Below are 9,734 nucleotides of genomic sequence, written 5' to 3' on the forward strand. Positions count from 1 at the left end.
CCGTTGTCCAGAGGGCTCCCCCCCCCCCCGGCTTTGAAAAACCCAGATGTTGAAACCTAGATGTTGTTTGGTATGGATGTAATGGTTGGACAGTTTGGAAAGCTGTCTACTTGATCTGTTTCTGTCTTGATAATTCTGCCTGTATACTTTGAAGTTTGGGGTGCTGACCTTTTTCTCATGAACGAGGTAAAGGATATATGTCTGACTGATTAAAGTAAGCTTGTTAACCCATTTTGAGTTGCTTTCCTTTGTCAAAGCAGATCTAAGAACCTGTGTTGGCAGCAAATCCTGAGGACGCTTGGGGTGCTTGCTGCTACACCCCCCCCCAAAAAAAGGATCATAAAGAGTTGGATGTGACTGAAAATGACAACAATAACAGTGAATAGTTCATGGAGTAGTGAAATTGTTCAACCATTCAGGAGGACAATTTGAAACTATGCCCCCAAAGTTATTAAATGGTGCATACTCTTTAGCCCAGCAATATCACTGGTCTGTATACCAACATGATCAAAGAGAAAGGAAAAGGACCTAAGTGTATAAAAATTTACATCTACTCTTTTCTTTTGTTGCCAAAGAATCAGAAATAGAGGGAATGCTCATCAATTGGGCAATGATTGACAAATTGTGGCATATGATTGAGATGGAGTACTATTGAGCTTTATGCTATAGGAAATGATTGAGGAGATGGTTTCAGAAAGAAAATGTCAAGATCTTTATGAACTGGTGTAAAACAAAGTGCAAAGAACAAGAGATCCTTGTACACAGTAATAGCAACATTGTAATGATGATCAATTATGAAAGATTGGGTTAATTTTTTCAATATGATGATCAAATACAATTCTGAAAGACTCACCATAGGAAAAAAAAGTGCTATTCAGTTTCAGAGAGAGAACTGATGAACTCTGATTGTAAACTGAAGTATAATTTTCCATGTTTATTTATTTTTGCTTTTTTGTGATGTAGCTAATATGGAAATATATTTTGCATGATTCATATGTATAATTGATATAATTTTGCTTGCGTTTTCAGTTTGTGGGGGAATAGTGTGAGGGATAGAGGTATTTTGGAACCCAAATTTTAAAAATGAAAGAATACTTAAAAATAAACAGAAGATAAATTTTAAAAATAAAAATGATGAATTTTTTGAGTTGATACATTGTCAAATTGTTGTAAATCTTCATAGAGAAATAGAGATAAAGCAAAAAGAGTAAAGATTCATTGATTCCAATATTCAGATCTGCTTAATCACAATAAGAATAATTTGTTTGGAGAAAGTCTAGGTATAAATAAGTGGCACAAAAGTGCCACAAACTAAAATTAATGACAAATTGCATATATTTTCAATAGTTTTCCTGAAGTAACCTATAACCAAGAGATTATGAAGGGAAAGTGAAACTCCTATATCACTACTTCATATAACTAACCAAACTTTAGTTGACTTTATTCTTGTCATGATGGAGAGGAAAATAATAGTTCTATCTTGAAGATAGTGATGAATAATGCAGGCTTATTTAGAGAGCATATTGAATCCAATTCCCATTATCCACACCAGAGGAAGAGAATGTTCCGTACAGACTTGATTGTCCTCCATCATGTATACTGAGTTTTAGAACCAAAAATGAAAGATCTTGCATATAGTTGGAAGGAAATGGACAAAATTGATAGATCTAATTTTCCAGTATTATGTCCATAAGACATACTTGCATGGAACTATGCAGTTGTAGGATACTCACTGGGATGATGAATTGATTATTCCTTTACTTAGTTGGAAATGTTGTAGCTTTCTCTCTTTTTGTTAAAATCATGGATATTTATAGAACAGAATCCTCCTTCTTCAATCACACCATACTTTCTTCCTGACCTTTATCTGGTCATAATTTAAAAAGCTCCTTAAAACAAACAAACAAAAAGGCTTAACCAAGAGTAACAGCTCTGCCTCAGTTGTGTTGTTGTGAGGATGTCTCCTATTTCTAAACTGAATAATAAACTGATTAATTTTTTTGTGTGTGTCCTTTCATCTGTCTTGTACTTCTGGATATTGTGTAACCTCAATTGCCTGACTATTCCCCTTCTAATGTCTTCTACCTTGTTTGCACTTATAAACTATAATTCTAATCTTCTTTAATCCTAAACCCTCCTATATCTTCTAGAGTGGCTTAAAAATCATACATTCTGACCTTGTATTTCACTTTAGGCCCCATGTTATCTATTCCTTTTTGTTGCCTATTCCAGGTTCCTGTTCTAAGTCCTCCTGACCTATATTTATTTACCCATTGCTATTAGCAACCTTTAAATCTAGGTGGAGCAGTGAATAGAGCCCAATGCCTTGACTCAGAAAGACTCTTCTTATCTGAGTTAAAATCTGGCCTTAGAGACTAGTTGTGTGACCCTGGTCAAATCACTTAACTCTGTTTTCCTCAGTTTCCTCTTCTATAAAATAAGCCAGAGAAGAAAATGACAAACCACTCTAGTATCTTTGCAAAGGAAACACCAAATGTTGTCATGAAGAGTTAGCCCTGACTGAAATGACTGAAGAACACAAATGTGGAAATTGTGCTACCATGTGGTGGTCAGAGCCATATTGACTAAAAAATCTATCATCATCAATATCATCACCATAATTGTCAGTATTATTATAATCTGACCAACCCCCCATAGCAAATGACAAGGGAAAGTTTTTAATCTTTTTAGGAAATTAAATAATTTCTTTTTTTTTTTTTTACTTAGACCCATTATCCCCTTCCTGCACCAAAAGGAGACCAAAATAATTTCCAAAAATAATAGCAAGCTCATGATCAAAACTTTTCATGGTTCAGGGAAAAGGTCAGCTTCTTTTCTAATGTAGATTCCATAGAAGCTAGAATGAAAGGAAACGTTGTTTTATGACCCAGACATATGGCACAGATTAGAAAATGACTCGAACTAAGTTCTGATTGGCTGGTTAATATTCTAATGCGATAGATTAATCAATGTAAACCACACAGCTCAGTTGAAATGGCTGTTCTAAATTGCCAATTTCATTTTCTTCCAGCAGAGAAAATGCCAATCTTTCCCTGTGCAGTAAAATCTTCTTGTTATAACAACGAAGCAACTCTAGAGTTACTGTTATTGTGGAACATCTGGTAACTACATGATGTGGCTCCTCTGAGATAATCACATCCCTGGAAAATAAGAACTTACTCAACTTAGTTGTATTTCATGTTTTGTAATACCCCTGAGTATATTTGCTCCATAATACAGTAATCACTTTGCTTCTACATCATAAATGAAATCACAGATGCTACACTTTGGTGTAAGAGCAGCATAAATATAACCATAAATAAATAATCAAAATAACATCACATATATAAGATATATCCATTTTGATTAAACTTGTTAAAAAACATACTGTAAAATGTTTATCTCTATCAAAGAGGTCATCACAAGTTTTACTTCAAGGATTTGTAATTTCATCATTGTGAGTACACCCTTTACCAATGATTATCCAAATCTCTCAATTGATTACAATACTGTTTAATACGTGTTTTGATCGAAAACTTCATCAACCATTGGTCATTCTAATAAATAGCTTCTCCAAATATAACTAGATTAATTCCCAGACAGAAGGTAAACAGTCCATCACTGAGGCTATGCTAAAAAAAATTTCAACTTTTTAGAAACAACAAAACTTTCATTGTGTTACCTTAATCTTTAGCAACCCTAGTTCCCATTCAGAATACATTAGGATATTGGGAAAAGGGCTTTATTGTTAGTTATCATTAATTAGTCAATTATTATTAATTAGTTATTAATATTGATGAAAAAGTCTTTTGAATTTGTTGTCTTACTAAAAGTTTAATTAGGATGAGCTTTCTCACCATAGACTCCTTACAATAGATACTAAAAAAAAGCAAACTCAGTACTTCATAAATTTTAGAATAAGAATGATCTTTACTTTTTCCCCAGTTTTTCTACTTTGTATGTTGAGTAAATGTTGGATAGAATTCTTAAATAAGATAGTAGCTACTTTGAGGCCAATTAAAAAAATGCATTTATCTATCTATTTATTTACTTATTTAAGACTCAAAGACCAGAAAAATAAAGAATAGAGAAAAGAAACAAAAACATATCATAAACATAAATATTTTGAACTTAATTACAAAGTAAGAAAGAAAAAAAATGTCACGTACATAGCAGAACATGAGAAGATTCAAAATATGTAACAATAAATTTTCATTTAAAGAAAGCCTGTATGATAAATAATACACATTGTGTTGAGAACTGTCCATCTTTTCTTGGCTTCTTTGTCAGTTTTCTTTTGTTCTCTGCTCTGTACTTTTTTATTTTTTCTTTTCTCTCCCATCCTTCCCTCCCTCCCCCTAAAAGCCTATAATTAAGTTTGGATATGTTTCTCTATAACTATAGATAAAAATCTATACATATATAACATATACATATATACATACACATACACATATGCATATACAAATACACATATACATATATGCATACACATATACATATACATACTTATATGTCCTTAAACAAATTCTCCTCTTGGTCTTTGTTTTTATGTTTCTGCATATCTCGTTTCCTATTCCTCCTGCCTTCTCTATATTTTTACCTGATAACTTTCCTTCCTGTTACTTGCCTACCCCCTTCCAAAGATTCTTCCTCTATGTTCCCATTCTCATAATCTAAAAACACTTCTATATCCCCCTTTTACCTATTCCCTCATTATCCCCCCTAAAGATCCCTCCTATGTTCTCTCGTCCCTCCTTATACTCCTACCATTTTATTTCTTCTGAATTTAGAAGACTTTTATAGTCTTCCAGATATACATGTATTATTCCCTCTTAAACCTATTCCTGAAGAAAGTAGGTTACCTAAACTATCAGCCCTCCTCCTTCATCCAATTCCTTTGTATAGATTCTACCTCTTGCAGCTCAGTTGTATAAAATAATTACTCTTTTTAGCTGTTTGTAAATGGTTTTATTTTTAAATTCATATCATAGTCAGATTTGCCCCAATCTTTCTTATGAACTACCCAATTATTAATAAGAATCTTAGACTTACAGTTTACATATATAAAAAGAAAAGTCTGTTCTCATGAATTCCTATAACCAGTCTATCGTAGGTACCTTATATTTCTCTTGGCTCTTGTATGTCAAATCTTCAATTAAGTTCAAGTTTTTTTTTTAACAAAACCTTGAAAGTCTGACAGTTGATAAAGATCCTTTTTTTTTTGTTCAGGATAATGCTTAACATTGCAGGTTATGATATTTTCGGCCAGAGTTGTTCTTTTGCACTTTGATATATGGTATTCCAAGACCTGTGATTCTTTAATGTCTCTGCTGCAAGGTCTTGTGTGATTCTAATTGTGGCACCATCATATTTAAATAGTTTTAATCTGATGCTTTTAATATTTTATCCTTGAGCTGGGGGATTTGGAATTTGACTATGATATTCCTAGGAGATTTCCTCATAGGATCTCTTTTAAGTGGTGTTCAATGGACTTTTTTTCTATTTCTGCTTTCTCCCCTTGTTCCAATGTGTCAGGACAATTTCCTTTAGTTATTTCTTGTATTATTGTATTAAGATTATTTTTAATATAACTTTCAGTTAGTCCATTTTTTTATTTTGTCTTCTTGATCTATTCTCCAAATCTGTTTTTTCTTATGTTTCACTTTCTCTTCTATTTTTTGCATTATTCAAATTTTATTTAATTATTTCTCAATCTCTTATAATTTCACTGGCTTCCCTTAGCCCAATTCTAATTTTTAAGGTGTCATTTTCTTCCTTAAGATTCTGGATCTCAATCTGGAACTCAAAATTTTAAAAACAAATGTGCATAAAATAATAAAGGTTGAAAAATGAAAAAAAAAGATTGTGGATCTCCTTTTCTAATTGGTTGACTTTCACAATTCTTTTGTTTTTCTTGGATTATTATATTTTAATTTATTATTTATTTTATTATTCGATTTTATTTTATTTTATTTTTTTAGTTTTTCCTCCATCTTTGTCATTTGATTTAAGGTCTTCTATGAATTCTTTTTGGGCAGGTGATCAGTTGATGTTATTCTTTGGGGGTTTCTTTACTTCATTATCCTCCACTGAATATGAAACTTAGTCTTCTCTATTCCTATAATAGCTTTCTATGACTGGATTCTTTTTCCTTTGCCTGTGCATTTTTTCTTAATAGCTTAATTTTTATAATCACCTCAGGCACTGGGTTATGGGAGATGGTGCCTTCTGTCCAGATCTTCAGTTCTTCCCCCCTGGCCTGGAACCAAAGCCAAACCTCCAACCTCCTGTAAGTGGCCCACTGCTTTCTGTACTCACCTGGCAAATGCTGGTTCCTTCTAGTCCCTGCAGGTCTGGTGTTCCTTGTCAGCAGAGGTTCCCTCAATTCTGTGGCTCAGATGCCCAATTCCACTCACTATCCTGGAGGTAAAAGTTCCTGTGCCTGAGGCTGATGCAGCCTTTCAAACCACCAAACCCTAGGGCTTGCTGCCTATTGTTTAAGCAGCTTGCCACTTGTTGTTATAGTGGACCTGGAGGTGTTGTTTAGTCCTCACAGGAAACAAACCTAGTCCTGGGATTTTTTTCTTATCTTCTCAAATTGGCCCAGGAATACCTCTGTTGTTCCCCTATTCTTATTTTTACCCACACTTTGTTTGCCCTAAGGTGCTATTTTATCTCTTTTGTGGGGGAAAACCTTGAAATCTTGGAATTGTCTGACCTTTACAGACATCTTCGCAGAATCTTCTCAGGGCAATTTTTTTTTAAAGTTTAAAGTTACATTTAAAGTTATATTCTTGAGTTGATAAATGTGATATGATCTGTACCTCAATAATAAGTTTGCCATTAGGAAGGAGAAACAATATTTGTTCCTAATTTCATCTTAATAGTTCTGTGAAAATGAATAGAGGAATATATACTAATGGCTCACATATGTATATATATAACTTTTTTTTTTTTGCTTTTTGGAGGGGGAAGGCAGGGTAATTGGAGTAAAGTGACTTGCCCAAAGTCACGCAGCTAGCAAGTGTTAAGTGTCTGTGGCCAGATTTGAACTTATGTCCTCCTGACTCCGTGTTCCCTATTCACTGCACCACCTAGCTGCCCCGTATGTAGTACTCTTGAAAGAAATTGGTTGGCATTGATTTAGTAGCACTAGAAAATTGACAGTTAGCATTTTGAGAATGATAAGTTAATAGAAATTTCATTATGTTATTCATCAAGAGTAGATATGGAATGAGAAGTGATCTGTTTGGGGATATGAATAAAATACGATTGATAATCATTTGGGCACTTACATAAGTGATAATGATATAACTGATTAACTAAAGAAAGCTTACAGAAACAGCAAATATCATTTTAGATATCAGTTTCCCCTTGTCATATTTTGTAAAAGTGCTTGCAACTTCTCGTTTGCACTGAACACATTTACCATTCATAGTACTTATCTTTGTTCATAGTTCACAGCTCCTTCTTTGAATGCAAGATCTACTGATCACTGAACTGATGTTTAAGGAAGTAAAAAAGCACTATATTCATTAAAAACCTTATAAAGAAGAAAAAAGAAGAGATTAAGATCTCTGATTAATGCATTGACCAACAATAATATGGAGGCCTAAAAGTGCACTGTGCTACCCATTTCCAACAGAGATATAGACTCAAGATCCATAATGAGGCATGTATTTTTGGACATTCCCAAAGAAATGTTGTCTTTCCTTGACTATGCAAATTTATTACAAGTGTCTTCCTCCCCCCTCCCCCTGCCATGGGCTGGGAATAGGTGAAAGAGAAAATAAAGACTTGTTAATTGAAAAAAAAAATAAAAAGAGAAAGAATTTTGAAGGCAGAATATGTGCCCTTATTTTGTCTTTTTATTTCTAATGCTTTGTATTTAATAGGGGCTTAGGAGATAAATGTTGAGTTTATTACATAAATCTCAATATAATAAATTTTTTTCTTGATTAAAACATTTCCATAAAATAAATGCCATGTGTGGAAAGCATGGTACATATGTGGGTTGACCTGTACTTGCTATATGTTTTTCTTCATTTCATTTAGCAGCAGTTTTTATTTTCTGTCTGCTTGGCAAAATGTAAACAAGTGTGTGAGTATGTTATATATATGTAATTGGTTAAGAGTTGGCTTCAATACTAAATAGGCAGTATGTTCCTTTTTGCATTGGTACTTCTAAACCATATGTTGTGCTTAAGTGATGGAAAATTTTATTTTTATTTTTTTTTTGGTAAAATATTTTTGATAACCTCATGTTTCACAAGAGAGTAAAGGTCTAGTCTTAGATGAATTCTGAAAACACTGAAATCAGTTGGTAATTTCATTACTAATTGATATTTGATTTCATTTTTATTCATATTGTATTGTTGCTTATTATGACATTTGTACATGAACAGAGCAACATTACCCTATATTCATAACAAAAGCCTCCCACAAATTATGTTGGGAAAAGGTACATTAGTAGAAATATGAATGAAAATATGCATTAGTAGACATAGCTCTGTGTATGTCACATATAAAAATATGCATGAGTCACAGCAGATCTGTGTATATACATATATTTCTTTATATGCATACATACACATATTTTTGTAACTATGTAAAAGAGAGATCAGATATGTTATTTTTGGCTTTGGGAAAATGAACTTTGGAAAAATTTACAAGGAGGGAGATATTGAGTTTGCAAAAGGGGAAAAAAGATTATAACAATTAGCAAAAATTTTCTTATCCTAAGACCCTTGCCCCCATATAAGGGGTCCATGAATAGATTTCAAGAGGCTCATAAACTTGGATAATAAAAAAATATATATCTTAAATTTCATTAATTTGGGGGCAGCTATGTGATGCAGTCAATAGAGCACTGGCCCTCTAGTCAAGATGTCCTGAATTGAAATCTGGCCTCAGACACTTGACATACTTACTAGCTGTGTGACCTTAGGCAAGTTGGTTAACCCCAATTGCCTTGCCTTCCTCCCTCCAAAAGGAAAAAAAAATTTGATTAATTTCTCTATGAAATTTAACATTTCCTTCAATTATTAATGTAGAAGGGAAACTTTAGTAGTTAACTGTACTTCTGATGTTATCTACTGATATCAAAGATACGTTCACATAATATTACAAATGATATTACTACATGCCATATATTTTCAATGGCATTTTGAAATGATTATAATTTTTAAACCTACTATATGGTAGCACATATTCACAGTCTTTTAGTTTGAGTAAGTTTCCCTATGTGTTTTAATTTATCCATTAAAAACATTCTGAGGAGTCCCTAAGTTTTATCAGACTTCCAAGGAGTTCCATGATAAAAAAAAAGTTTAATAATTCCTGAATTAGACATATGAAATAATAGAATGTGCTGTTTCAGCAGGTTAGTGGTTTCCCAATTACTGAAGTTATTTTAAATGGAGACTGGATGATCTCTTATTGGTGATGGTATAGATATATGATTCATGATACTTATCCTGGTCTAGGTGACTTCTGAGGTAACTTTCAACTTGGATCAATTTATTCCATATATTTAATATATATGAATATGTCATATTCAAAAAAGCAGATAATTTTGTATAACATGTTAAATATATATAGAGAAAGCATCCTTATTTTCAAAATCTCTCTATATAGATATATACTATATGTTTACATGCATGTATCTACAAACAAATGTCAATGTGTATGTATGTATGTATGTTTATGTACATACATACATACACTCATAT

This window comes from Petaurus breviceps, unplaced genomic scaffold, assembly GCF_028583685.1.
Source record: "Petaurus breviceps papuanus isolate PSGF00001 unplaced genomic scaffold, PetGlider_PUasm1.0 90579, whole genome shotgun sequence".
In the NCBI taxonomy this organism is placed as follows: domain Eukaryota; kingdom Metazoa; phylum Chordata; class Mammalia; order Diprotodontia; family Petauridae; genus Petaurus; species Petaurus breviceps.